The 25,014-nt window shown below is 48.2% G+C and overlaps 1 protein-coding gene across 9 annotated transcripts in view; it reads right to left on the reverse strand.

Annotated features, from left to right (window-relative positions):
• Positions 1-25,014, reverse strand: part of MPRIP (myosin phosphatase Rho interacting protein) — a 164,776-nt gene that overhangs the window by 72,032 nt on the left and 67,730 nt on the right. Inside the window, exon 1 of one of the 9 annotated variants that reach the window (XM_037068874.1) lies at positions 3,844-3,892. The exons of 7 other annotated variants lie outside the window; for them this stretch is intronic. The gene's annotated coding sequence lies outside the window, so the exon portion shown is untranslated. Of the gene's footprint in view, positions 1-162; positions 264-3,843; positions 3,893-25,014 lie in introns of those variants that run through there. One more of the 9 variants, XM_037068873.1, reaches the window with a different exon arrangement.

The raw sequence follows: 25,014 nt of genomic DNA on the forward strand, positions 1-25,014 counted from the left end.
ATCCTCATATCCCCAAGCCCTTTCTGACTCTTGTGGCTTCATGACAGGCACCTGAGCATGGACCCCAATTACAAGAGAGGCACAGGGTGTGCTCTGCCTCACCCTGGCCCTCGAAGCTCCACTTCCTACTTGCCCCCCACCCCTGGAAAGAGGATGACATGCCTGCTCTTCTCAGAGGATACCCAGCTGGACATTCCTTCCTCTCTGGAAAACAATATCCCAGCTGGTAGTGGGAAAGGAGGAGAAACAGGAAGGGGACCGGTCCCTGAGGACAGCTGAGAGAACAGAGGAAGCTAGCAGCCTGGTTTTAGAGAGGTTACTCATCTAAGAAGGCAGTGAAAAAAAGCTCCAGAGGAGGTGATTTAAAAATAGCAAGGTTATTTTTAGAGGCAAGGACAGGGCCAGAGAGAAGCCACATCCTTGAAGGCAGGCTGGGAGGCCAAGCCCACCAGAGGCAAGTGAACTACCATCACCTTTCCAGGCTGCAAAGCTAGTGCTGGAACAACAAATAGTAACTTCTTTTCCTTTTCTGACAACAAAGTGGTCAGACATTGAAATTAGGGGTAGAACGGCAAAAACAAGAAAAGAAGCCTTTGAGAAATTCCTACTAAGTGAAGGATTAACCAAGAGGACATTCCTGCATAGCCATTGTTTTCACTGGGCACAGGGCCACCAACTACAGACAAGATATTCCAGCCAGCTCTAAAGCTGAACGTGGGTCACGGGACTCTGTCACCAGCTGCTCAGCAAGGCTTCTCTGGGCCTTGGTTTCTCTATGTCCAAAAGGAGGGCTCTACCTCCTTCCAGAAGTGCCAATAAATGGCAAGAGCATACCAAGCTAGGACTGAAGAAAGTGAACATTATTCACTGCCTGTGTGTCAGGATCTCACAAGTACCTCTTCCATGCCCACTTAAATACGGCTTACCACGTGGCAGGCATTGTCTAGTCCTATTACATGTGCAGGAAAGGGAGCAGAGAGAGCAGCAGTCACTTAAGGAAGGAAACTATCAGGTCCATGCCGAGAGCTGCCATGGAAACATTGCCTTCTGCATCCACCAGCAGCACCTCTAGGATGCCTCTCACAGTTCTGTGTGCTTCCTGAATGCTACGCTTGGTTGGTCCCACAACCTTCCAAGCCTAGCAATACTGCCACCTCATTTGCCCCCTCACTATTCCGCCCTCAGCTGTGTCTCCCACATGCACAGAGCTGGGCAGATTCAAGCAGGGGTATCCAGACAGCCCCCAGGCCGGAGTCAGGCCTCCCCCACCGTGCCGGAGCAAGCCATACCCATCTCCATTCTCAACACCGAGAGAGAGAGAGCTGCTCCTTAACAATCCACGTCCTGGTTGTGCCTGCCTGGGCCTTGTGCTAGGAGAGCAAGGGCAAATATCTAGGCTGTAGCCCAAACCCAGCAAGAAAACTCCTTGCTCCCAGTGTTGTCAGTAGAGAAGCCAGCTCTGCCCAGCAACATCCCTGCCCTAATTCTGCATCTCCAGAGGGTAGGAATCCAGGCCTTCAACAAGGCTGAACATTACCTACTTTTGCTCATTTCATTTTCTGAAAAAGCAATGGCTGTTTGCAGGCCATCTAGCTCTGCTATGTTGCCACGTTATGGGTTCAGTCCTCACCCAGCAATGTCACCAATGGCCCTCTAGCCATCTGGGGAACTCTGGACCTTTTCTGGCCTCCGTATTGCACCAGCCTAAATGGCAGAGCTGCTAAATGGCTAATGATGATTTAAGCATGAGGTAACCAAGCAGGAGGGCAAGAGACATGGTTCTCTTTCCAGGGATATGACCACACTCTGCTGAAAACCCAGCCTTCCTATTTATCATTTGCCCACTGGCCCACAAGAGGCCGAGGGAACCTCTGCCCACTGCAGGTGAGGCACCTGTCACAGGCCCACTTAGGAAAATCCTGTGACAGTGGCTTCACCACACTGGGAACCTCCATACCCAACCGTGGCCCAAGGGGGTGCATTTTAGGAAAAACAGGCCTCCTTCGTTTCTTGTTGGATTCTGGGAATGTAAGAAGGCAAGCTTCCCAGAGCCAGAGGGAAAGAAGAGGAAAGTAGGACAGAAACACAGAGAGGGGCCATTCAACCATCGAGGGGGTGAGGAGTGGAGGGCTCTGATTTAGGCAGTTGTGCTTCTGGAACTAGAGGTAACTCATATGAAAGACCTGGGTGGAATGGGAAGTGTCCATTTTGTGGACCCCGCTCTCGGATGGGAAAACAAGGGTCCCACAAAAACAAAGGCTTTGCCCCTTGGCAAAGAGGTACTCACAAAATCTCAGTATCAGAAAGAACTTTTCAAGGTGAAGCCCAACCCCATCCACTGAGTTTCTGCAACAGTTCACGTATTTCTTGAAGTCCTCTGACCTTGACAGAGAACTGCAAATTTCATATAGGATGAACACACTCATCTGTATACACATGTGACATGGAAACTATGGGAAAATATTCTCCCTGTATGTATGCATTCTGTATTATCTTTGGTCAGCCACAAGTGACTTAAGTAGGAAAAACACTGGTGACAGCAGTCAGCCAGCATGTCTGACATGGCCAGGAGCTGGGGCTCAGCACACACCAGGTAGGATATGAAGAGGCTACCTTTCAGTAAAAGCCCTGCAGCAAGAATCATAGTAATCACTTCCTGGGCTGGGCAGGGCTCTAAACAAGCAGTTACAGGTGTGACCCATGCACCTGAGGATAGCCTCAAGAGGCAGGCACCATCATTGCCCAGTTTACAGGCATCTAAGTTGGGGCTCAGTGAGGAAGGGACTTGGTGCCCTTTGGAGCCACCAGAAACTACTTGGGCTCCTCCTCAGTGCCTTTTTTCCTGGGTCCTTGCAACCACTTTGTACAAGGTCACATTCAAGGTTACTGGCAGAACCAGTAGGCAGCCCACCAGGCCTAATCCAGTGAAGGGCTTTTGGAGTTTGGTGTGCTTACAATGGGATCACACAGGGTCTCAGTTCTCCCTAGAAGCAATGACAGTGGTGCCCAAGAGCTCCCTTACAGAGAGGCCTGGTGGGCAGCTGTACTGGAGGCTTCGTTAGGCCACTCATGTCAGGTCCAAGGAGAGGTCACGTCCTTTCTTTGCGATGGAGGAAGTTGGACCTGAGTTCTCTATGGAAGGAAGGCAGCACTTAGAGAGACCCTGCTGAGTACTGCACCCAATTCATAGGCACCAGTCAGGCTCACAGATCACAGAGACCATCCGGCTCTTCCTGGAACTACTCACTTGCTCACAGGACCCAAGTCTGATGAGTCACCAGATCCTCTCTCATGAGGCAGTGCCAGTGACCATCCCCTAGACACCAAGGTGTAGAATGGGCTGCCTGACTCAGCTAGTCAAGGTCACAGTCCTTCCCAGCAAGCAGGACTCTTCAGGCAGATAGTCCTGAAGCCCAAGGTCTTAGAGGAAACTGGAAAGGCCCATGAAAAAGGAGTCTTAAGACTCACCCATGAGGTCATGACCCCACCCAGACCTAGAGTGAGCAAAGCCCCTGTCCTGGCACCCAGGAGCCCCAGGCCAGCTGAGATGGACAAGTGCCATAGGATTGACATTCTATGAATGGCAAAGGACCATCCAAGCCCCTTGTCCAGTGTTTTGTCAGCCTCTCAGAAATTCCCCATCCTTATAGTATACAGGGCAATTTTACAATCATCCCCTCAGTGGAACATAGGCTGCAGAGAAGCCCCAAAGCTGACACGCGCCATAGCCTCGTTGCAAGTCCTCGGGTGCCAGGTGTGTTTCTGCGATTTCACGCGGTTGCACTGGAAGGAGCTGTGATTGTGCGCCCCTCCCTGCCCTTTAGGTCTCAATGTGACACCAACCTGCTACAATTCAACTGTCCCCAGGAGGATGCTGCATCAGCCAGGCTGGAGGTGAGGACACCCCAGGATGGGAGTGAGGGCTGGAGCCAAAAATAACTATGCTCCTAGAGCCTTCCTCCCCACAGAGGTTTAAAGACCAGATGTAGACTCTGGGCTTTCCGTATCTATAACCCACTAGCCCAGGTGAGCCCCAAGCCTGGCACAGAGTCTGCCACTCATCATCTCTCTCATGCTGGGCGAGCTGCAAACTGTGAGCCTGCTTCTGTAAGTATTAAATGGGGCAAATATTTCTCACTTCAAATGTAAAATGGAGCAGCTGTGGAAAACAGTTGGGCAGTTCCTCAAAAGATTAAACATGGAGTTAACTACATGACCCAAGAATCCCACTCCTAGGTATATACACCCCAAAGAACTGACAACAGGTATTGAAACAAAAATCTGTACATAAGTGTTTATAGCAGCATTACTGAAAACAGCCAAAAGGTTGAAACAATGCGGATGTCCATCAGTAGATACATGGATAAACAAAATGTCATTTAGCCATATAGCAGAATATTACTCAACTATAAAAAGAATGAAATACTTCAGTAAGGATGAACCCTGAAAACATTGTGCTATGTGAAAGAAACCAGGCAGAAAAGGACAAATATTATACGATTTAATTTTGATGAACTATCCAGAACAGGAAAATCCTCAGAGACAGAAACCAGGTTAATTGTTGCTAGAGATGGGCGGGGGGGGGGGGGGGGGGGGGGGGGGTGCAGACANGGGGGTGGGGAGCAGCACACACAGAGACAGATGGACTGAGGAATTTCCGTTTAGAGTGATAAGAAAGTTCTGGAGCTAGAAAGTGGTGATGGCCGCACATTATGAATGTACTAGATGTCAATGAACTGTACACTTTTAAAAAGAGTTAAAATGGCGAATTTTTATGGCATGTATATTTTACACCACAATAAAGAAATGCCTCACTCCATAAAGTTGTCATCAGACTAGAGATGATTCCATGAAGCGAGGGCCCAGACCAGCACACAACCCTAGCACTTCGCCTCTTATTTTTTAGCACTGACATGCACTCTCCACCACACACCAGCAGTGGTGGGGAGAAGACAGTTTATTCAATATACCTTCCCTGAATGCCTGTCACAGGAAGATGGAAAGAAAGCTTTGGGCACATTTCTCTCCTATCCAGGACAGAAAGGAGGCTGGCAGGGTGAAGAGAACGGGCCTGGATAGACTGGAAGATGCTCCAGACATTGCTGACCTCCTGAGAGGGGAGGAAGAGCCCGGGCTCTGCGCCAACATCGGAGGCCAGTTACCGGCCCTAAGGTGGCTAACAGTAGGCTCTTTCAAAGGATGGCCAAACCAAGGGGTTTATATAAGAGCAAGCAGCTCGCATACATCCTCCATGCATCCCCACTTGAGGCCCTGGGTAAGATCAGAGTCTAGTTTTCTGGCCACACTCCAACAAATGGGAAGGGGTGTGAGGGGGTGTCTATCTTCTGTGGAGCATCAGACAGCTCATTTGCAATGTGTCTTTAACCCCCCTTCTCCACAAGCTCCTTGGCACACCCGGTCTAGTTCTAAGTGTTTCATCCTCCTCATCCCATTCCCTACTGATGCAAACCAAGTCAGGGAGGTGGAAGCCTCAAACCTGGGAGTTATTCTGTGTGTGTGTATGTGTGTGTGTTGGGGGGGGGGGGTGCTGGAGTGGGGAGGTATGCAGCAAAAGTAGCTGGCATACATTGGTGAGGTCTGCGGCTTCTATTCCCCCAGGCACAGCGCTTGGATCCTCAGCACTGTTCCAACAAGAAGAACCCAGGGTTAGGCCAGCCTTGGTTACGATGGTCTCCCTGTAGTCACCAGTACTGGCCTCAGAAAGACCTTTCACAAGTATAGATCTGGCCAGGCCACTCTCTGCATCAGCTGCTCCAAGAGTCTCAAGCCTAAGTTTTCTATCCTGTGTTTGAGGCCTTCAACCACCTCAGCCTCACCTCCTGCCCCTGCTCACAGAACTGGGTTACCCACAGCTGCTTGCCAAACAGGCTGGCCTCCTTCAATGCCAGAAATGCCTGCCTCACATCCCTCACCTCCTGAATAGTCACCCTGTCCTCTCCGAAGGGAACAACTCTGCGTATAGACCCTAGTCCACTGATGAGCCTGCCTATCTGTTCTCCATGCTAGACTGTGAGGTCCTTGATAAAACTAATTAGATTTTCCTCTATACTCCTATGCTGGCACTGACCAAAATGAGCTTCAGTACATGTTTTTTTAATGCGATCCGGACAAACCAGCCCTCTAAAATTATATTGCAGATTCATTTATAATACATAAATATTTATGCTTTATGTCTAAATAAAGATTTAATAATACGTGATACATAATAAATATTCTATTTTTTATTTTTTAAAATATTTTATTTATTTATCTTTAGAGAGGAAGGGAAGGAGAGAAGGAGAGAAATATCAGTGTATGGTTGCCTTTCATGAGTCCCCTGCTCTGGGAACTGGCCTGCAACCCAGGCATGTGCCCTGACTGGGAATCGAACTGCGATCGTGTGGTTCGCAGGCCCACGCTCAATCCACTGAGCTACACCAGCCAGGGCATAAATATTCTATTTATAAGTATGCTTTATTTATAAAATAGGAATACTCACCTGTACCAAACCCCATGTTTGTAAGCAATAGCAACATGACACTTGTGTAAAGCCCTGACCATAACAAGGCTTCCACTATTTCAGGGGCATGAGACGATGTGAAGGAGAGTCAGGGCCCAGAAAGCAAACTCCACCTCCAGGAGCTCGTGGTTCTGCTCTGCAGCCACCAGGCATGGGGCCAGGACTGGAGCAGCTATTGTAGACATAGTTGTATTTATTATTATAGAGACAATAAAGGTAAAAGGTCAAGAGGTGGGTGTACTGACACTGCATAATTCCACTTATGTGAGACGTCCAAAAGAGGTAAATCAGTAAAAACAGAAAGTAGATTGATTTGTGGTTGCCAGGGGCTGAGAGAATATTAGTGGGTGATAACTAAGGGGTGCAGGATTTCCTTGAGGGAGCATGAAAAATGTTCTAAAATTAGATTGTGGTGATGACTGTACAACTCTGTGAATACACTTGAAGACAATGATTTGTACGCTAAAAAAACAAAATGTTGCAGATTCAGAAAATAACCAGGGTGGGTACAGCAGCCAGTAGGCCAGCCCTTCGAGAAGCCTGTGCAGCTCCACTCAGGTTCCTGTGGGAAAGAACACTCCCTGCTGCTCCCTCCAACCCAGAGCTGAAAGGTGCTTAATGCCCCTTCTCCCCTTGCCTCCATGTTCCAGACATGGTAACTGAGGCCCAGAGAGGCATGAGGACCAGAGCCCAGGTTTCCAGCTCCTAACCCACCTGAGCATGCGCCCTCTACCACAGGAAAAGGAAGAGAACACAGCAGCTAGGGCCAGCCATCCCCGAGGGGCCACCTTTTGATCTATCAGGCTCTGACTCTGTCTCCACATAAGACCGAACTGAGCACTCTGCTGCGAGGTGGCCCTGCTGGAGATGACAGTCCTGTCCCTAGCAGGTTCCTCTTTGAGCATTCTATTCTGGCCTTATCCTGGAGCAGTGTGGGCTTTCTGAGGCATTCAGGGCTTCCATGGATTCAACGGAACACAAGGAGCATTTGCTAATCCCAAGTACCTAAGGAAGCTGTGGGAGGAGGGACCAGTGAGCCCAATACTGGGCTCAAAGTGCTCTGCACTATATGCCAAAGTGCTCTGGGGAGGCTGGAGTGTTGCAGAAATGACCCATTCAGGGCTTTGTCAACCAGCCAAACTCTGCATTCCTGCAGCATTATTAGGGTATGCCAAACTTATTTTTCAAAAGAGAAAGGAACACAACAAGGACCCTTTTTGCTTATTGCCAAGGCCAGGAAGTTCCTTCTTGCACCTGCTGTGCCAGACTGGCCTGCTAGTGCAGGCTGCTGGCTGGGCAGCAAGATGCCCAGGCTCCCACCAAGCAGCAAAGGGCCCTCTGCCAGGGAAGCTTTCACCACACAGCCAAGGCCAACCTTACTCCTAAGACTGGGGGCAGAATCATACAGGAAGAATCGCTTTCCACCTCCTCAGCTGAACCAACAAGAACCAAGGGCCCATTACACCATACACAACAATGAATTCAAACTAGATCAAAGACCCAAATCTGAGAGCAAAAACCATAACACTCTTAGAAGACCGAAGGCAATAGCTTCATAACATTCAATCTGACTGTGACTGGATGTGACACTGAAAGCACAAGCAACAAGAAAAAGTGGATAAACAGGACTTTTATCATAATTACAAACTTTTGTGCCTTTAAGGACATTATCAAGAGAGTGAAAAGGCAACCCACAGAATTGGAGAAAATATCTGCAACTCATATATGTGATAGAGGATTAATATACAGACTACATAAAGAAGCCCTACAACTCAACTGAAGAAGGAAGAAAACAAGTTAAAAGACTTGAATAAACATTTCCCCAAAGAATATATACAGGTGGCCAATAAACACATGAAAAGATGCTCAGAATAATTAGTTACTAGGCAAATGCAAATTAAAACCACAATGAGATGCCACTTCACACCTATTAGGTTGGTTATAATAAAAATGCTGAGAATAGGTGTTGACCAGGACATGAAGAAATCAGAAAGCCCTTGTGTGCTGCTGGTGGGAAGATATGATGGTACAGCCACTGTGCAGAACAGCATGGCAGTTTCTGGAAACAAAACAAAACAAACAACAACCAAAAAACCCCTAAACAATCACCACATTATCCAGCAGCTCCACTTCTAGGTATATACCGGAAAGAACTGAAATCGGCATCTCAACAGATAATTATACACCATGTTCATAGCAGCACTACTGACAATAGTCAAAAGGTGGAAGATACCCACCTTTGGGGGTATCTTTGTGTTCACTGATGGATGAACAAGGAAAGAAAAATGTGGTATATACATACAATGAAATATTATTGCAGCGTAAAAAGAAGTAAAATTCTGACATATGCTACAATACAACATGGACTGTGTAAGTGAAATACACCAGACACAAGAGGACAAATGTGATTGTTCAGTAGGTCTGAGTATCAGTGTGAGAAGACTGGAGATGGATGGCGGTGATGACACCACAGCAATGTGAATGTGTTTAATGCCATCAAACTACAGACTTAAAAATGGCTAAAAAATGGCTAAGATGGTAAATTTTGTGTTATATATATTTAAAAACACACAGACACATACACACAAGTGTACAGAGCAACTTGGGATTCCAGACAGAAGGAAGTGCCTCATTTAGGTCAACATGCTCCTTGTGTGGAAGTGGTCATTCTATACATGGAGCCTGGTCAACTGTGGCCCAACTCACAGTGGCCTTGTGTGAGGTCCTTCCCAGAGGGGAGGACAGAACAGAGTCCTCAGCGGGCACAGATCTCCCACCACTCAGCTTCCTACCTCTCCCCATTTTCCCACCCTAGCTCAAAGGTAGGAACAATATCCCACCACCCACAAAAAAAGCGTGGGAGCCTGAAGCATGGGTCCCCGCCCAGAATCCTGCTGTGTTCCTCTGCTATAGGGTATCAATACCCTACACCATAGCCATACCTGAACAATAAAATAACTATTTTTCTGAAAGCTGTATGTCACAAGCAACATACAAATGAGCATCTGTTATAAGTATGAGCCCTCTGCCTTACACAGGACTAGTACGGTTTAGTGCACTGGCCTGGTTTACCCCAGAACCAGAAAGCCATTTCCTTAGCTCCAGCCCTTTAAGTAAATCCATCTTTTTCCCCCATCAGCGAAACCACTAAACTCTGCCTTCATGGTTTTGCCTGCCCTCATCTCCATCTGGCACCTGTGCCCTTTATTCTTCCTTGGCTGTTCTGCCTGCACAAATGTCCCTTGTCTCAGCCTCTGTTCCTGGTGAGTCAGTTTGGGAGTTGACCTAAGAGGCTCCAGAAGGAAGAACACTGTCACCTGCCTGACTTAAGTCAGGACTCCTGAGCCTGTCTCCTTCCCCTTTACATTTATAATCATGTCTACGGAGAGCAAGAGAAGATATTTTCATGGTCCTGTTTAGAAGACCACCTCATCATCTCAGGACCAGCAAGACAAATGTTTAGGGGCAGACTGGTTCACTCAGTTATAGGTGCATGCTGACTGAGAGCCATCTACTGAGCATCTACCTTGTGGAGGGGGTATTGTTCTTGGCTGGTGCTGGGAATGGAGGTGAGAACAGGACCAAGGGCCCACTCTAAGAAAAGCTCACTTTATACTTGCGGTGATGAAGGAAAATAAGAGAAGAACAAAGAGTTCCCCGAAGTTAGGTAGTGGTAAGTGATAGGAATAAAAGGAAATCAGGCAGGGAACTAGGAAATACCTGAGGAGGTGGACCCACACACAGTCCAAGCAGAAGCCCAGTAGAGAAGAAAAGTTAGTTCTGAGGCCTTAGGGAAGGGAGGAGCTGGGTGTGACCTGAAAAGGCTGGCAGGCAGGCCTGCAAGCAGGACAAAGGGAATCCCCAGTGGCCACAGCTTGCTGGGCCAAGGGACGTGATCTGCAATGGAGATGAGAGAGGGCAGCAGCCTGACCCTGACAAGTGAGGCAGGCAGAAGAGACGGTTGGATGAGAATGCTTACAGCACTTGGGGCAAAGAGTGGCTGAATTTGGAATATAAAGAAGGTAGAGCCATATGACCTTCAGGTATGTGGTGGGTGAAAAAAAAAGCAGCCAGGGATGACTGCTTTTGGGTTTGGGCCTCAGTGACTCAGGGTTAGAACAGGTGATAAACTAAAAAACTAAATTTCCTTTCTGTTTCTCTGTACTTGGCCTATACTCCAGCTAGCTACCTTTTCTCTGGCATCTCTGTGCCTCTGCCTTTATGGAAAACAGATTCTTCTAGGCTGATACCACAGTGACGGGGCTCAGACAGGCAGGACAAGAAGTGAAGCAGCAGAGGCAGGGAGAGGGGAGAGAAAGAAGCCAGCGGCCCCTGTCAAGCCTTTGTTGCAGTTAACCTTGGGACACAAACCCATTCTAGCAGCAACACTGGGGTGCCCCCCAAAATCACAGGAGCTAAAGAGACAGAGGACCTGAGACCCATCCAACTGGTGAAGCTGAGAAGACCTCCTGGAGACGGCCAGGGGCTGAGAAGAAGGGCTCACTGGGGCAAGGATGTGGCAGGCCAGGGAAGAGGAGTCCAGGGCAGCAGGGCAGTACAGAAGCAGCCCCACAGGGCAGAGCCTGAGGAATAAGGGAGGCTGAAAAGGACTTGAACTCAGCTTTATTCTCAGATGCAAAGGAGCATGAAACCAGTGTGTTTGTGCTGACAGCCTGTGTCGCTGCTCAACAGAAACAGCTTCCTTTTGGCAGAGAATCATGTCCATCGCAGCTGGAGGGCCTGAAATACTACTGAGTACCCAGCTGCTAAGGAAGCAGAGCCCTAGGTGTCAGATGGCCATGGGCACAAAGGCAGCCAGGCAGGATCGACTTCAGCATCCACGGGGCTCAGGACCACCGGACGGCTTCCTGGACATGGTGAGCTGGGAGTAGGAAGGTCAGTGCTGGTGCCAGGTATTGACAGCTCACAAACAACCTGGAGACAGCCTTTCTCCTCCCTGGTTCCCTTCCCAGTCTCTTTCTCCTGCTCTGAATGCCTCTCCAGGAAGCCTCAAGCCCAGCCCAAGGAGGCCATCTTCCTCCAGGCAAAGCTGGGCTTTCCACATAAGAACAGAGAGAAGGTGGCTCAGAGACAGGACTTACACAAGTCAGCACTCGACAGAGGTCAGAAATAAACAGACCCTAGCTCACAGGAACAACAAGCAGTGGAGAAAAGGGTCCAAAATCATGTCCTGCAGGAGTAGACCAAAGGAGCTGAGGCTATTTAATTTAGAGAATGAGGGTTAACTGAGGAGGGACTGGGGATAGGGCCACTGTCTCCAAAGAGCATTAGTTCAACAAATATGTACTGGACGCCAGGCCTTGGGGACCCAGCGATGAGTGAGAAGTGGTTCCTGTCTCAGGGAGATCAACAATGAAACACAGGTATGAACACAGCCTGTGGACAATGCCATGCACAGGCCAGAAAACAGACAGTAAGTGTCTTAAAAGACTCCTCATGGCACAAGGATCACATCTGTCTGGATAGAGAGACCAAGTTCCACAGGAGATGAGACAGCATATTTATTAAGGGTTTTATTTTATAAACAAACATTTTGTTCCCATAAATTTGAGGCTGGCATCCTCTACACTGTAGATATATGAAAAACAGGAAAACAAAGCAACTGCTACCAGCAGCACTCATACATTTAGCAGACATTTATTGAGCACCTACTATGTATGTGCCAGGCACGATTCTAGGTATTAGGAATACAGTAATGAACAAAACACAAAAATCTCCAACCTCATGAAGGTTACCCTACAATCTAGAGTCAGACAAGCAAAATAAATACAGTGTGTTTGTTAGGTGGTTGTGGTTATGGGCCACAGTGAAAAATGAAACAGCAATGATAAAAGAAAGGAGTTTGGGGTGTGAGGTCATTTCAAACAGGCCAGGAGGGAGAGGCTTCCCCAGGGCCAGGTAAGCAGCAGGCAAGGGAGTGAGGCACAGGTAAGGGGGAGGACAATCCTGACAGAGGAGGAGTGAAGTGAGGGTCTGACCTCACATCCAAGCTCGGGATATGAGGGGGAAGAGAGGGAGTGGAAGGCTGCTAGTCCTTGAAGTGCTGATGAATGAGTTATTCCTCAATTCTCCTATCAGGTCTGCTGCCTTGGTTTAATCAGACAGAACAGTCTGAAAGAGTCTTGTAACTGAAGTACAACTAGTCCTGGGTAGGATGCTAGTTTAAGCCTTAACAGTCACCCTCCTGCTCACTCACTCACTGGCTGCCCATCCTCAGGCCTCACTCATCCCACAGTAGAGGCAGGAGTGAGCAGGACAACAGGTCACAGCAGTAGAGTACCCAGGGTCTTGGGGAGATAAAGGGAAATCCCTTGATAATGTTCTGACCACGACCAGAATCCAAACACTTTTTAGCTTCACTCCCATGATCCCAGTTCCCTGTGTCCTGTGGCTGGACACCAGTCTGGGCTTCCTGGCTAGGTAGTGTCCGTCCCACCCTTCAAGGGCAACTCCATTGATACTTCATTTCCCAGTCCCAGAATCAGCCATTTCTCCAAAGAGCCCTCATTCTTTTTACTGGAGAATGAAAGTAGAAACCAAGACCTGGATGCTAGGTGTGCTTGTTGCAGTTGGGGTTTTGCTGTCTCTAGGCCTCAGCTGACAGAACAAGGAAATACAGGTACACATAACCCTGTATAACACATTATCTCCCTGGATCTTTCTCTCTTTATTTGTCTCTATGAAGCTAAACATACTGATATCTTCAACTCTAATCCAGTACCATATGGTTAATTCTAGCCTCTCCCTTGCTTGCTTGTAACCTCGCATTCCAATAGTGCTATACATTCACTTAACCAACCAATGCCAATATGGGGACACAGTGGTTTCAAAATTGTTAACCAGTGCCCTGTGGGAAAGGACTGTCTGAACCGGAGCACAGTGCTTTTGTAGTCCTTTTGCCCTCAGCCTGGCAAATTCCACTCATTTCCAAAGGTACACAATTCTGCCTGCCTGGAAGCCCTTCCAGTGAGCTACAGAAGAAGCAGCTGTCACAGTCCCCATACACCCAACTACTCAGCAATGGGTGGAGTAGACAGTAAGTATTTTATATTTTCAGGCTTTCAGCATGAGTTTTTGAACCCTCTCTTTGAGGACACATTGGTTAAGAAGAGAGGAGAGAAAACTGAAGACAGTAGGGAAGATACGGGGAAGGGAAAGAGAGGGGGCTAAAGGCACTTTGGGGCAAAGGCTGCATTTCCGGCCTTGTCTGAGCGGTCTCTGTGGAGAGGAGGCAGCTGGAGAGGAGGCAGCTGAGTGGCATGCAGACGGGCTGAAGCAGTCTCGGCCTTATATGGAGATTTCCACATTCTAGTTCACAAGGCCTTCAGCTGCTGCTACCCCTCCTGGAAGACACAGAGTGCTGCAATTCCACACAATTTAACCGCTTTCTTGCCTAAAGGCCAGCCAGGTAGATGTGGAAAAAACAAGCAGCTGTTTGCCACAGTGAGACTAAAAGCAATAAGGCTGTTAGGGGACATAACATCCATCAAGCTCCATCTGCGGCATCGCCCTGTTCACCCTCCAGTACTGGGGTCTGTAAGCAGGAAGAAGAGGCTTGAGGGAGACCAGAGCCTCACTACTAAGGCTGAAAGAAGGCATGCGATCTTAAACTGGAAGGCTTAGAGCTTAAAGCAATGGTCTTCAGGGTTTGCTGTATAATAGAATCACCTGGGGAGATTTTTAAATAGAGGTTCTGTTCCCAGAGACTTTGATTTAAATTTTCTAGGGTGAGACATGAGCATTAAAAGTATTAAAAGGTCTCCTAGTGCTTCTAATGTCCAGCCAAGGTTGGGGACAATTACCTCAAAGGTAGACCCTGATCTCTGATGTCACCGCAGGCATCTCTGACAGCTGGCTGGCCATCCAGCTGTATTAAGTCACTGACAGTTTTGGGCTGGGCCAAAGAGGACCCAATGAAAGCAATGACAAAGAGAGAAACTAAGGGACAAAACACATCGGTAAAGAGCTTGTTGTTGTTACAGGTGGACAGTGGGAGGCCAAGGGGGTGCATAGTGGATATAATCGCGAATATGATTTCATAAGATGCCCTAGCACCCAGTGCTTAAGTTAGCACCCCAGCTGGCCATTGGACAGCCTGAGGGGAAAGGGAGGAGGGAAGACAATCCTCTCCCCTCTGGTGACACCAAAAACCTTGGGAAGGTGGGAAGACAGAGACTGTGCACATAACTGTGCCACCTACGAGAGACATATGAGAAAAGAAAGAACGTGGCCAAGGCTGCTGCATTTCTGTGTGACAAGGAGGGCAAAGCACAAGCAATGAGGAAAGCAGACTCCCACACCTGCAGCCCCTGCCCTGAGCTCTGGGTCCAGCTCCTTTGGCTTCTGATCCGAGCAAGTATCTGGATGGAGACCAGCATGTGCGGGGCGGCAGGGTGCGGGGGCAGGCAGGTGCAGTGCTTGTTGCCAGCCTAGGGGCAGTACTGAACGGCAGAGCTTACTGGCGGGTCCCACACACATGCGCGCCCCCTTCCTGGCAACTACATATAGACCCAGAGGGGAGCATGTTGAGCCTCATAACCTGGGGCCAGCATAGATCTTGGCTTAGCAGGTCCCACAAAGCCTGGAATCCCAAAAGACTTCAAATCACCCTTGGGGGAGAAAGTCAGATTTATTCCAAGAACCCAAACTAGTTATCAGAGACAAAGAAACTTGAGACTGACCTTGTAAATATCAACAATCACTGGGCTTCCCATCCCTCTCCGCCCTCTGTTGTTCACATTTCTGAACACTGAGTGGGGCAGAGGGGATAAGAAAAGGCAGGGGACCCTCAGGAGAACCTGCACCTGGGGTCTGCATACTGAGTTTCCCTGAATATAGGCCAGGTCAGAGCTGCAGACATCAAGCCCTTCCCTTTGCCCTGTAGACACCAGGCTCCAGGGAAACTAGGGCACCCAGGACAAAGAGCAGAGAGAAGCGAGCTCTGTGGAACCCGGGCATCTACCCATATCAGCAGTGCCATGCTCAAGGTGTACCTGCTAGGTTCTCATTCTGACTGCATGCCTGGAGAAGGAAACTTGCCTGGGACTAAGAACCCAGAAATCCCTCTACGTAGAGGGCCTGTCCCAAATGCCAGGTAGACAGGAGCAACCCAAACAGTGCCCAGGCTATCTGGGCTCCACTCTCTACCCAAACCTGGCAGCAGGACTGACGTCCCTGTCCTGCACAGGCTCCTCAACCCTTTCCTGAGGGGTTTCTCATTGAGAGGGGCTGCAGCCACCCAGTGTTAAGTCTAAAATCCTGGAAAAAGTACCCTTTTCTTCCTAGACACAAGTGTGTCTGAGACACAGAAAAAGCACCAACACCCTCCCTCACAGGAGAGGGAGCCTAAAGTACATCAAAGCCTAATGCCCTCTCATCTACAATTCCAAATGACAGGAAGAGGAGCAAAGAAATAACCAAAATGTGTGGAAGGTATAAAAGGTGTCAAGTTTCACTCCTTCCAAAGACTTCACCACTCCAGTGAAAGGACTGTTAAGATCCAAGAACCTCGCAAGTTACAGAAAGGCCTGCGATAGAGAAAGAAGTCATTATCTTGGCTGTTTTCACTCATCTCTTTTCCATTGGAAATTCCCAAATTTATACTTCCTGGGGCTCAACGTTGACACAGTGATGTTTTATGATCCATCCTTATCCCTGGCTGTGTAGCTCAGTGGATTGAGCGTGGGCCTGTGAACCAGAAGATGGCAGTTCGATTCCCAATCAGGGCACATGCCTGGGTTGCAGGCCAGTTCCCAGCAGGGGATGCATGAAAGGCAACCATACACTGATATTTCTCTCCCTCTTTCCTTCCCTTTCCCTCTAAAGATAAATAAATAAAATCTTTAAAAAAATCCATCCTTATAATTTGCTACTCCTGACCTGTCCTTCCACACGTGAGAAAACACACAGATCGGTAAGGAAAGATAGGTACAAAGACTTAGCAGCAATCTTTGCGCACACATGGGGTGCTTTACCCATGAAGCTTCTCCACCTTGATGCAAACCCAGCCTCTGAGATGGACAGAGGTCTTGCTCGCAACAGAGGCTGACTTGCCTTCTATGAAAGGGCCTTCCATCTCAAATCTCTCCCACTGGTCTGTCCAAAGCCTTCAACTGGTCAGAGACACTGAGTGCTCAGGAAGACTCAGCTCAGAACTAGCACCCATCCTGTGGTGGGCCTTGTCTGGCCTCAGAGCTCCATGTGCTGCACATGGGGCAGGAAGGAGAGCCTTTTCCAGCCCCAGTGGACCTGTGGGCCTTCTAACAGGCCCAGGCAGGAGGAAGTTATTTGGGAAGGCAGCCTCCAGAAGTGTTCTTGGCACTCCCTCTCAGAAATGATCACATCTCAATTCTTTGAGACCACAGGCTTTGCTCACACTGGTGTTTGCTGCCAGCCACCATCAAGTCCTATGGGCAGAGGTGCTCCTACAAGTTGATCACAAAGGGGCAAGAAGCAGAAACGCCTAGAAACAATCACAGGCTCACTGAGAAATCCCAGAGTGTAAGAATCAAGTTTCCTTTCGCTTATTCAGCCAATCAATGGACTAATAAGCAGAGTTGGTCCTGTTTCCATGAGTTCTACATGCATGGATTCAACCACCATTGAAAATATTTGTGGGGGGGAAAAAGTCAAATTGTTGCTGGTGTGTACTATGTAGTTAGGCCTACAATGACTGTGTCTATACTGTAGATTTACAGACATTTTGTCTGCTCAGTATCCCTTAAATAATCCAGTACAACTATTTACATTGTATTGGGTAGTATAAGTAATCTAGAGATGGTATAAAGTATACAGGAAGATGTGCATGGGTTGTACACAAATACTATGCCTTTTTATATAAGGGACTCAAGCCTTGTGGACCCTGGTATGTGAGGGTCCCTGAAACCAAGCCCCTATAAATAGTGAGGAGGCCCCTCAGTACCAGGCCCCTCTGTTGTGCTGGGCACCAGCAGGGGTTGAAAGAGACATGGCAGCCCAGGACAGCACCCCGCCTTACTGCAACATCCCACCAACATTTACCCCAGACAAGCCCCCTCCACCCCAAACCCACCTGGAGATGCTATGCTTCCTGAAAATCGATTAAGGTGTACCTTGTGGTGTGGTGTGTGTGTGCTTTTCTGCATGTGTGGTTTACCTCACAAAAAGGGTTTTTAAGTTTCCTTTTGGGTGGGAGATGTCCTGTAAGGGGCAGGAATCAAGATTTTAAAAATCAAGAAACTCAAGTGTATTAAAAAGGCCCTGCCTAGGTTGCAGAGCATTTTTCCTCTGTGGGGCTACACCCCAGGGAACAGCACCTGGCTTGAAAACCTCTCTTCTTTATAAGACTTCAGAAAGAAATAGCAACGCCATGTCAAGGCCTCAACAGAACCACCGGCAGCTAGTAGCCACCATGCCCCCTGTCCCCCACCTTGATGGCTGTGACTTAAGAGGCAGTCTGACAGCCGGCCCTGGAGGTACAGGTTTTTCTGCCTGGGATGGGGACCTCCTGCCTCTGCTCTCAGAGGGCCAGAGCAGTCCTGCCCAGCAAGAGCAGCACTGAGGGGGGAGCTCCTGTGCAGTTTTAAGAATAACTCTGCCTACTTGTGTCTGCCACAGACTCCAACAGGCAGCCCCATCAGGAGATGGCAGCAGAGGCCCCTGGGAAGCTAGCCTGGAGGTGGCAGGTGAAATAGCCTGGCAGCATTGCCCTGGTCCCACCATGGCCCTCTCCCACTACAACCCTCTCCCACCGTGGGGCCATTAAACCCACACTGTGGAACAGAAGGCAGCGCTCCTAGACACTGGGAGGAAAATAATGCCCCTCTCTCAGGTTACAGAGAGTGAGACTGGTATCTGCTGGAGGATGAACAGTTCAAGGCTATTTCTAGGTCTTGGTGTGTGAGGTTTAAATAACCCTAAAGTGAGGAAAACACAATATAAGATGAAATATAAAAGAAAACACCAGAACACACAGTGTGGAAATTTGGGGCTGTCCCACAGAAGTACCTGAAAGCAACAAGGAAGACCCCTCTCAGCTCCATCCCCAAACCAGTCAGAACCCCTCTCAGCTCCATGTACCAACCAATCCCCAAACCAGTCTTCTCTACAGACAGAAGACTTTTATCAAGTGCCCCACACTGGGGCCCCAGAGTGTTTCAGGAAATAACAGAGTGTAGGATCTTGAATACAGCAGGTGGCCCACACTGCTGGGCCTCAAATACTCTTTGGAGGGAAAGATGGAAGGCGAGACTGGAAGGGCCCACATTCAGAAAGGAGGGGACGCTCCCTACAGCAAGATGGCTGGCCCACCAGCACCTGGGTGACAGGCTGGTAGAGGCTCAGCTGAGAAAACACAGCTGAAAGAAAATAATCAGGTCTCTGTCTTTGTGGTGCAAATAAAGGAGGTGTGATGGGGACAAAGAAAGGATGATGAAATGGTTCTATCTTTGCGGCTTCCTACTCTGTAGCCTTGGTCTATCTGTTTAACAGAAAGGAAAGATGACATGCACAGCCACCAGCCAATGGGGAACAACCTTCACGGTATATCTCCTCTACTGGAGACACATAAGTAATTCTCTATCAGGTAAGAGAAAATACATTCTAGTAATCCATCACCACTAGTTCATATGGCCAAAGGCTCATAAACAGCAGCAAAACTCATGAACATGTGGCCCTAGCAAGATCACACCTATTTCACTATGTGCATCCAGGAAAAACTGCTGCTAATGAGCCAAGGAAATGCCAGGCACCGTGTCTGATCATTCTTTGAATAATGGTGGCCTAACAATGTGACCTTAGGCAAGTTACTTTGGTTCTCTAGGCCTCAGCTTTTCTCATCTATAAAATGGAGGTAAAAATAGTGCCTACGTGATAAAGGCTGTCACAGAGAATAAATGAGCTAATGTTTATAAATCAGTTAAGAACAGCAGCTGACACACAGTGCTTAAAAGAATGTTTTGACAAATAAATAAAATACACGTTCTTCATTATCATCTGTTTTACTTTCGATAAAACATATTGAGAGGTTAAAGTTTTTTCCAGCCATCAGTAAAATGCAAATCAAAATCATGAGATACCACTTCACACTCACTGGGATGAGTATAATGAAAAAGGTGGACAGGGACAGGTTTTAGGGAGGATGTGCGGAAATTAGCACCACCCATTGTTGGAGGAAATGTAAAATGCTACAGTTACTCTGGAAGACAGTTTGGCAGTTCCTCAAAATGTTAAACAGTTACCATGTGACCTGGCAATTCCACTCCCAGATACATATCCAAGAAGACTGCAAACACAAATGTCCTCACAAAACTTGCACAGAGTGCACAGCAGCACTATTCATAGGCGCCCCAAAGTGGAAACCACCCAGATGTCCACCAACAAGTGAATGGAAAAACAAAATGTGGCCTATCCCTATGACAAAAGTATTCAGCCTTAAAAAGGAATGAAATTCTAATACATGCTACTCTGTGGGAGAGCCTCAAAAACACTGCACTCAGTGAGAGAAGTCAGACACAAAAGGTCAAATGTTACAAGATTCCACTGATATGAAATGTCCAGAGTAGGCAAACCTATAGAGCAGAAACTTGCCTGAGGCTGAGGTCACTGCAGGAAAATGGGGGTGATTGCTATAGGATACGGTGTTTCTCTTTGGAGTGATGAAAATGTTCCAAAATTGACTGACGATGCTGCATAAAAACCACTAACTTGCTGGCTTTAGATAGGTAAATGCTACAGTATGTGAATTACACCTCAATACAAGTGTTACCAAAAGATGTTTTTTACTTCAAGTTATACAATTAGCAAGTTGCCAAGCCAGGGGCTAGAAGTCAGAGTCCTGCTCAGCCCACAGGCCCCAGCCCACCCTCTGTGACCCCGTTTCTGGGTTTTCTGGACACACTGGCCTTCACTTCCCTGATATCTCCATGTAATAGAATTTATAAGAACTCATGCAGCCCATGCCAAACAGAAAGTCAAACAATGTCATGTTTGCCATGGAAAGATTCTGAATTAACAACCAAACATACCATCCTGACCTCAATTGACCATCCAACCTCATTCCGACTCCTGGAGGCTTTAGCAGAGCCACATCCTGCATACAAGGCCTCAGACCAGTATCCCCTCCATCCAAGTACAGCCAGGCTCTCATCCAGGATGTGGTGGTAGGGAGAGGGAAGGGGTAAGAAACACATACATACAAACACTCCCCCACAATGGGATCCACCAGGAATATCTGGAATGTAGACAGCATGGGCAGGAAGGCGTCCCCACCTCTTTCCTCCCTCACAAGGACAGTGTGACCCCCAAGGCTCCCCTAAACAGCCTAGTGAATTCTCTCTGCAGATGAGGAAACTCCTGTCTCTCCTGAGCACCTTTCCCTCTCTGCCTCTCTGACTTCAGCTCCTCAGGGATCCCTGCAGGTTGCCTCCAGCTCTCCACCTCCCCCAACCCGGTATCTGCAAGCGGGTTGCAGCACTTCCCTCCACAAATGTCCCTGCACCTGTCCCCCTTGAGCTGCCTGACATGAGAAGGAAGGGCCCCTCCTGTTTCCTAGATTAAAGGCAGAAACAGAATAGACACTTGTAGATCACCAAATGAAGGAACAAGCCAGCAAACAGCAGGTGCCTACTTTCCAAAAGAAAAGCCAAGGTCCTGAGGGCTCAGCTCAGGGGTGTATTACTGCCCTGAGTGCTAGTCAGGGCAGTTGTCAAAACAGGTACCAAATGGAATAGCCAGAAAGCGTCACTTTCCAGACAGTGCCCCTTAGAAAGAGGTCAAGAGCTAAGACACTCAGATCAGGGTGCTGCATCCACTGCTTCACAGAAGTCATTTGTTTCTTCAAACTTCCAGGATACCCTGGCACAAGAAGCAGCGGGTCCTGACCACTGTGATGGAGCATGCGCCCCAGCACACCCAAGTGAGGAAGCTATGCCTAGAAGCTTTTACAGTTCACTCTTCATAACAACCATACACAGTGGGCATGACTCCTCGGTCAGGGTGAAGAGGAGGCAGCTCAGACCTGCTGAGAAGCAAGTTAGGAAGGAGGCAAGGAGCCTTGGTCTCACTCTCCACCCCACGCCCACACAGCAACAGCTGTCCCGCAAGCAATTAGGGTAGGCTGGATCCCTGGAGGTGTCCAGAGGAAACCCTTTCTCATCTTACTGCCCCTAAATTCTTGCCTGCTAATGACCCTCCCAGGCACACATGAGAAGCACCCCTCACTAGCACAATACATGTGCTACCCACCTCTCCTGGGAAGCTAATTAATGCCTTGAGTTAACTTCAGTCCAAGGATTCTGTACTTGGGATGAGCTGAGAGGCCAGGGGAATTTACTGGATGACCTCGATTGTCTCCGAAATGTTGGTCCACAATTCCAGATGGTGTTGGGGTTGCAGGATGAAACCCTTCACTCAGGTTGTGAATATATTCCACATTCTCACAGCTGCCAGAGTCATACAAAGTTCCTTTATTTGGGGGAAAAGCTAAATGATGAACGTTCCCAAGAAAATACCCTGCCTCACATCCTATGAGATGTCCTATTGCTAAAAATGAACAAAGAAGCTTTACTCAAAGAGTTGATTTGTGCAGCTTAAAATAAAATGAGGGCATCAGAACTGAAGGAAATGGTGTGCAAAGGGCCATTATCTGAAGCAGGATGTAAGAAGAGCATATTTGAAATCAATCTGTTTTCTCACAGAATCTTATGCTTCCATCTTCTTCAATATTCTTTTCACTTCCGTGATATCCCAGTACAGAAGACAGGCGAGGGAGACAGTCCTTCACCAACAGGGATTGTATCAGGAAGGAACCACCATCAACACTGACAATCCACTGGAAATTACTTAAGAAACAAAGCAGGGGCCAGGAAGGGGCAGGGTTTCAACAGCTAGAGCCTTTGTCTCCAGCAAAAACAGACTGTTCTGTTTGGGTCATGAACATCAACTCTTCTCATGAAAAAAGGGAAGGATAGACAGTTGGATTAAAATACAAGGTGATCTGGTTAAGCTTCAGAAAGGCCTCCAACTAGGCAGCTCACTAAACATAGATGCCACCACTTCCAAAACAGCCAAGACAACTAACTGGATACCGACAACACCACTGCTGCTGGCCTGGGGTAAGAAGAATGCACCCAGTCTAAGCTTCCCTCCAGCAGCAGAGATGGAGAGCACAGGGCTCCCAAGAGGCCAGGCCACAGTGCCAGGTTCCTCTGTATGGGAAGCTGACTGGACCAGAGGAGGCAGTGAGGACTTCTTAGTTCCCTACTTTGCCAAAACTTTTACTCTAGACTTTCACCAAAGTGTCAGGAAGTAGAAGTAACTCAGTAGCTGCCTGGAGTAACCAAGATTTCTGATTCTCAGCCCAGTATTTGCTCTACCATACCACTTGCCTCAAAGGAGACAAGACCTCAGGGGGGTCTTGTCTGGAGGGAACAGATTAAACAGTATGGGTAAGACAAGGAGACAGGAGGCACCGCACAGAAAGAACTGAACATGATGGCCCATAGGAAACTGAACGTGAGAGGTGGACATACTCCCAGCCACAGACATCCAAGCATGCATTACGGACACATGCTGCTAGCTGTACAGTATTAGCTCTAGGGGTAGATACATGCTAGACAGAATGGTTACAAAAGGGATAAATAGCTGAGGTCAAGCCCCAGAAGACATGGGGTTTGGTGGGAGGGGGAAAGATAATGAACCCCATCCAAATGTTTTTCTAGAGGTCAGCCTGGAACGAACAGCACAGAATGTCTGCTTCTGTGCTGCCCAGCAGGCCCAAACAATCCTAGAGAAGCTTCTCACAGAGACTTGGGTGTGCCACAGTCCCCAGCAACAGGTACCCATTAACTGGGTTGGAAATGCAGGAGACAGGGAGGATAGGTGAGCTGCCAGCAGGTGTGACCTGGGTAACAAACAGATATACGCACCCAGCACATGGGGCACTCCATCCAGCTATCTCCTTAACTCCTCAGAACCCTGAGGGGGAGGCTATTCCTAGTGCACAGAAGAGTGAGTGATGCATGGAACCACTCACACTTTCTCTATGTGTCCTTCCTCCCTCCTCCCCACAGGGCTGACAAGTGAGGCCTCAGCCCTGGGCCACTCACTGGCACCATCATAAAGATGTGGAAAAGAGGTGAAGGGAGATAGTTGCCTTTGGAGGCCCGGGCATTTTGGGGCCTGGCAGCGGGAAGCATCAGAAGTTTATTTCTTTGGGATCTCCTGTAATGTCTGACAGAACAGAACACAAGGCAGGAACTCATGAAGGCCAAAGGATAGAAGGGGCCCCTGGCGAGCTTAGCAGAGTTGATGGACATCACCTTCTTACCCCAACACTGAACAGCAACAGCCCTTAAGAATAGGGAGGCAAAAACTGGAGATACCCCTCAGATCACTGTCCCCAACCAGAAGTTCCTTCCTTTCCAGGCCTTTCTTCCCAGGACTGTCACACAAAGCACAGGTAGATCACGCCTTGCCTAGGGGGTTGCCAGGGGGAGACACAGCCACAGGCCTTCCAGGTACAGCTGCAGGAGCTAGTGGCCTGGACAGGCCCCTCCAGAGAAACTCACACTGCTGCCACCTCTGAGTTTAGAAACTTGTAACAAAATCCCTAAGCATCAATATTCTTTGTCTTTTTAAGTTCTAGTTCTAGAAGACTACCCTCAATAAATAATTCCCCCAAACAGGAAAATATACGTACAATTGGAGTCCTTGCTGTTTTCTATACTACTGTCAAAATGTTTCTGAAGTTTTTTCTTTTACAGAACATGAGAAACACATTGTTTTGTTTTGTTTTTTAAAACCTGGATATAATACTACCAAAATGTTAAGCTGCTTGTTAAGCAGCTGGCAAGCACTCTTGCACCTAAGAGGAAGGGCCTGCCCTCCTGGCAGATGTGCCTTGCGACCTGAAGAGCCATAGTGAGCAGGAGATGAGCAGGAAGTGGCCACAAGTTCTCCTCCCCTCTCCCTAAAGCCTGAGATGAATCTCCCAATGACACAGAAGGGTGGCAGGGAAGACAGGAAAGGTAGCTCCCCTGAGTTCTAATTCAATGTTCACAATCATTCTAAAAAGCTGCTGTTACTCTCTCCATTCCACAGATGGGGAAGCTGAAGTTTGGAAAGGTTACAAAAACTGTTCAACGTCAGCTAGCAGGTGGCAGAGCTGAAATTCAAATCCACTCGTCTCAATCCATTATTTTCTACAGATTTCTTACCCCCCAGTACAAGTAAGCCTTTATTCTTCCATTTTATCTACCCAGGGAAATGAGAAGGAAAAAGTCAGCAGGTGTTTTACAAAATGATAGATTGCAAGAAGAAGTACCTGGCACAGCAAACCCACCCATCAAATAAACAGTCCCCACTAATGGAGGCCACCAAAGCCCAAGGGGGCTCAGTCTCCTGTAGTTCAGAAATGAGAAGGAATCAAAGAAAGAACAGACAGGTACATACTTTCCTATCCTCCCTCCCTCCTGCCCCATAAATTCAAAATTTCA

The sequence above is a fragment of the Sturnira hondurensis genome, unplaced genomic scaffold (assembly GCF_014824575.4).
Source record: "Sturnira hondurensis isolate 20B ecotype Veracruz unplaced genomic scaffold, ASM1482457v3 Scaffold0018097, whole genome shotgun sequence".
NCBI classification, from domain to species: Eukaryota; Metazoa; Chordata; class Mammalia; order Chiroptera; family Phyllostomidae; genus Sturnira; species Sturnira hondurensis.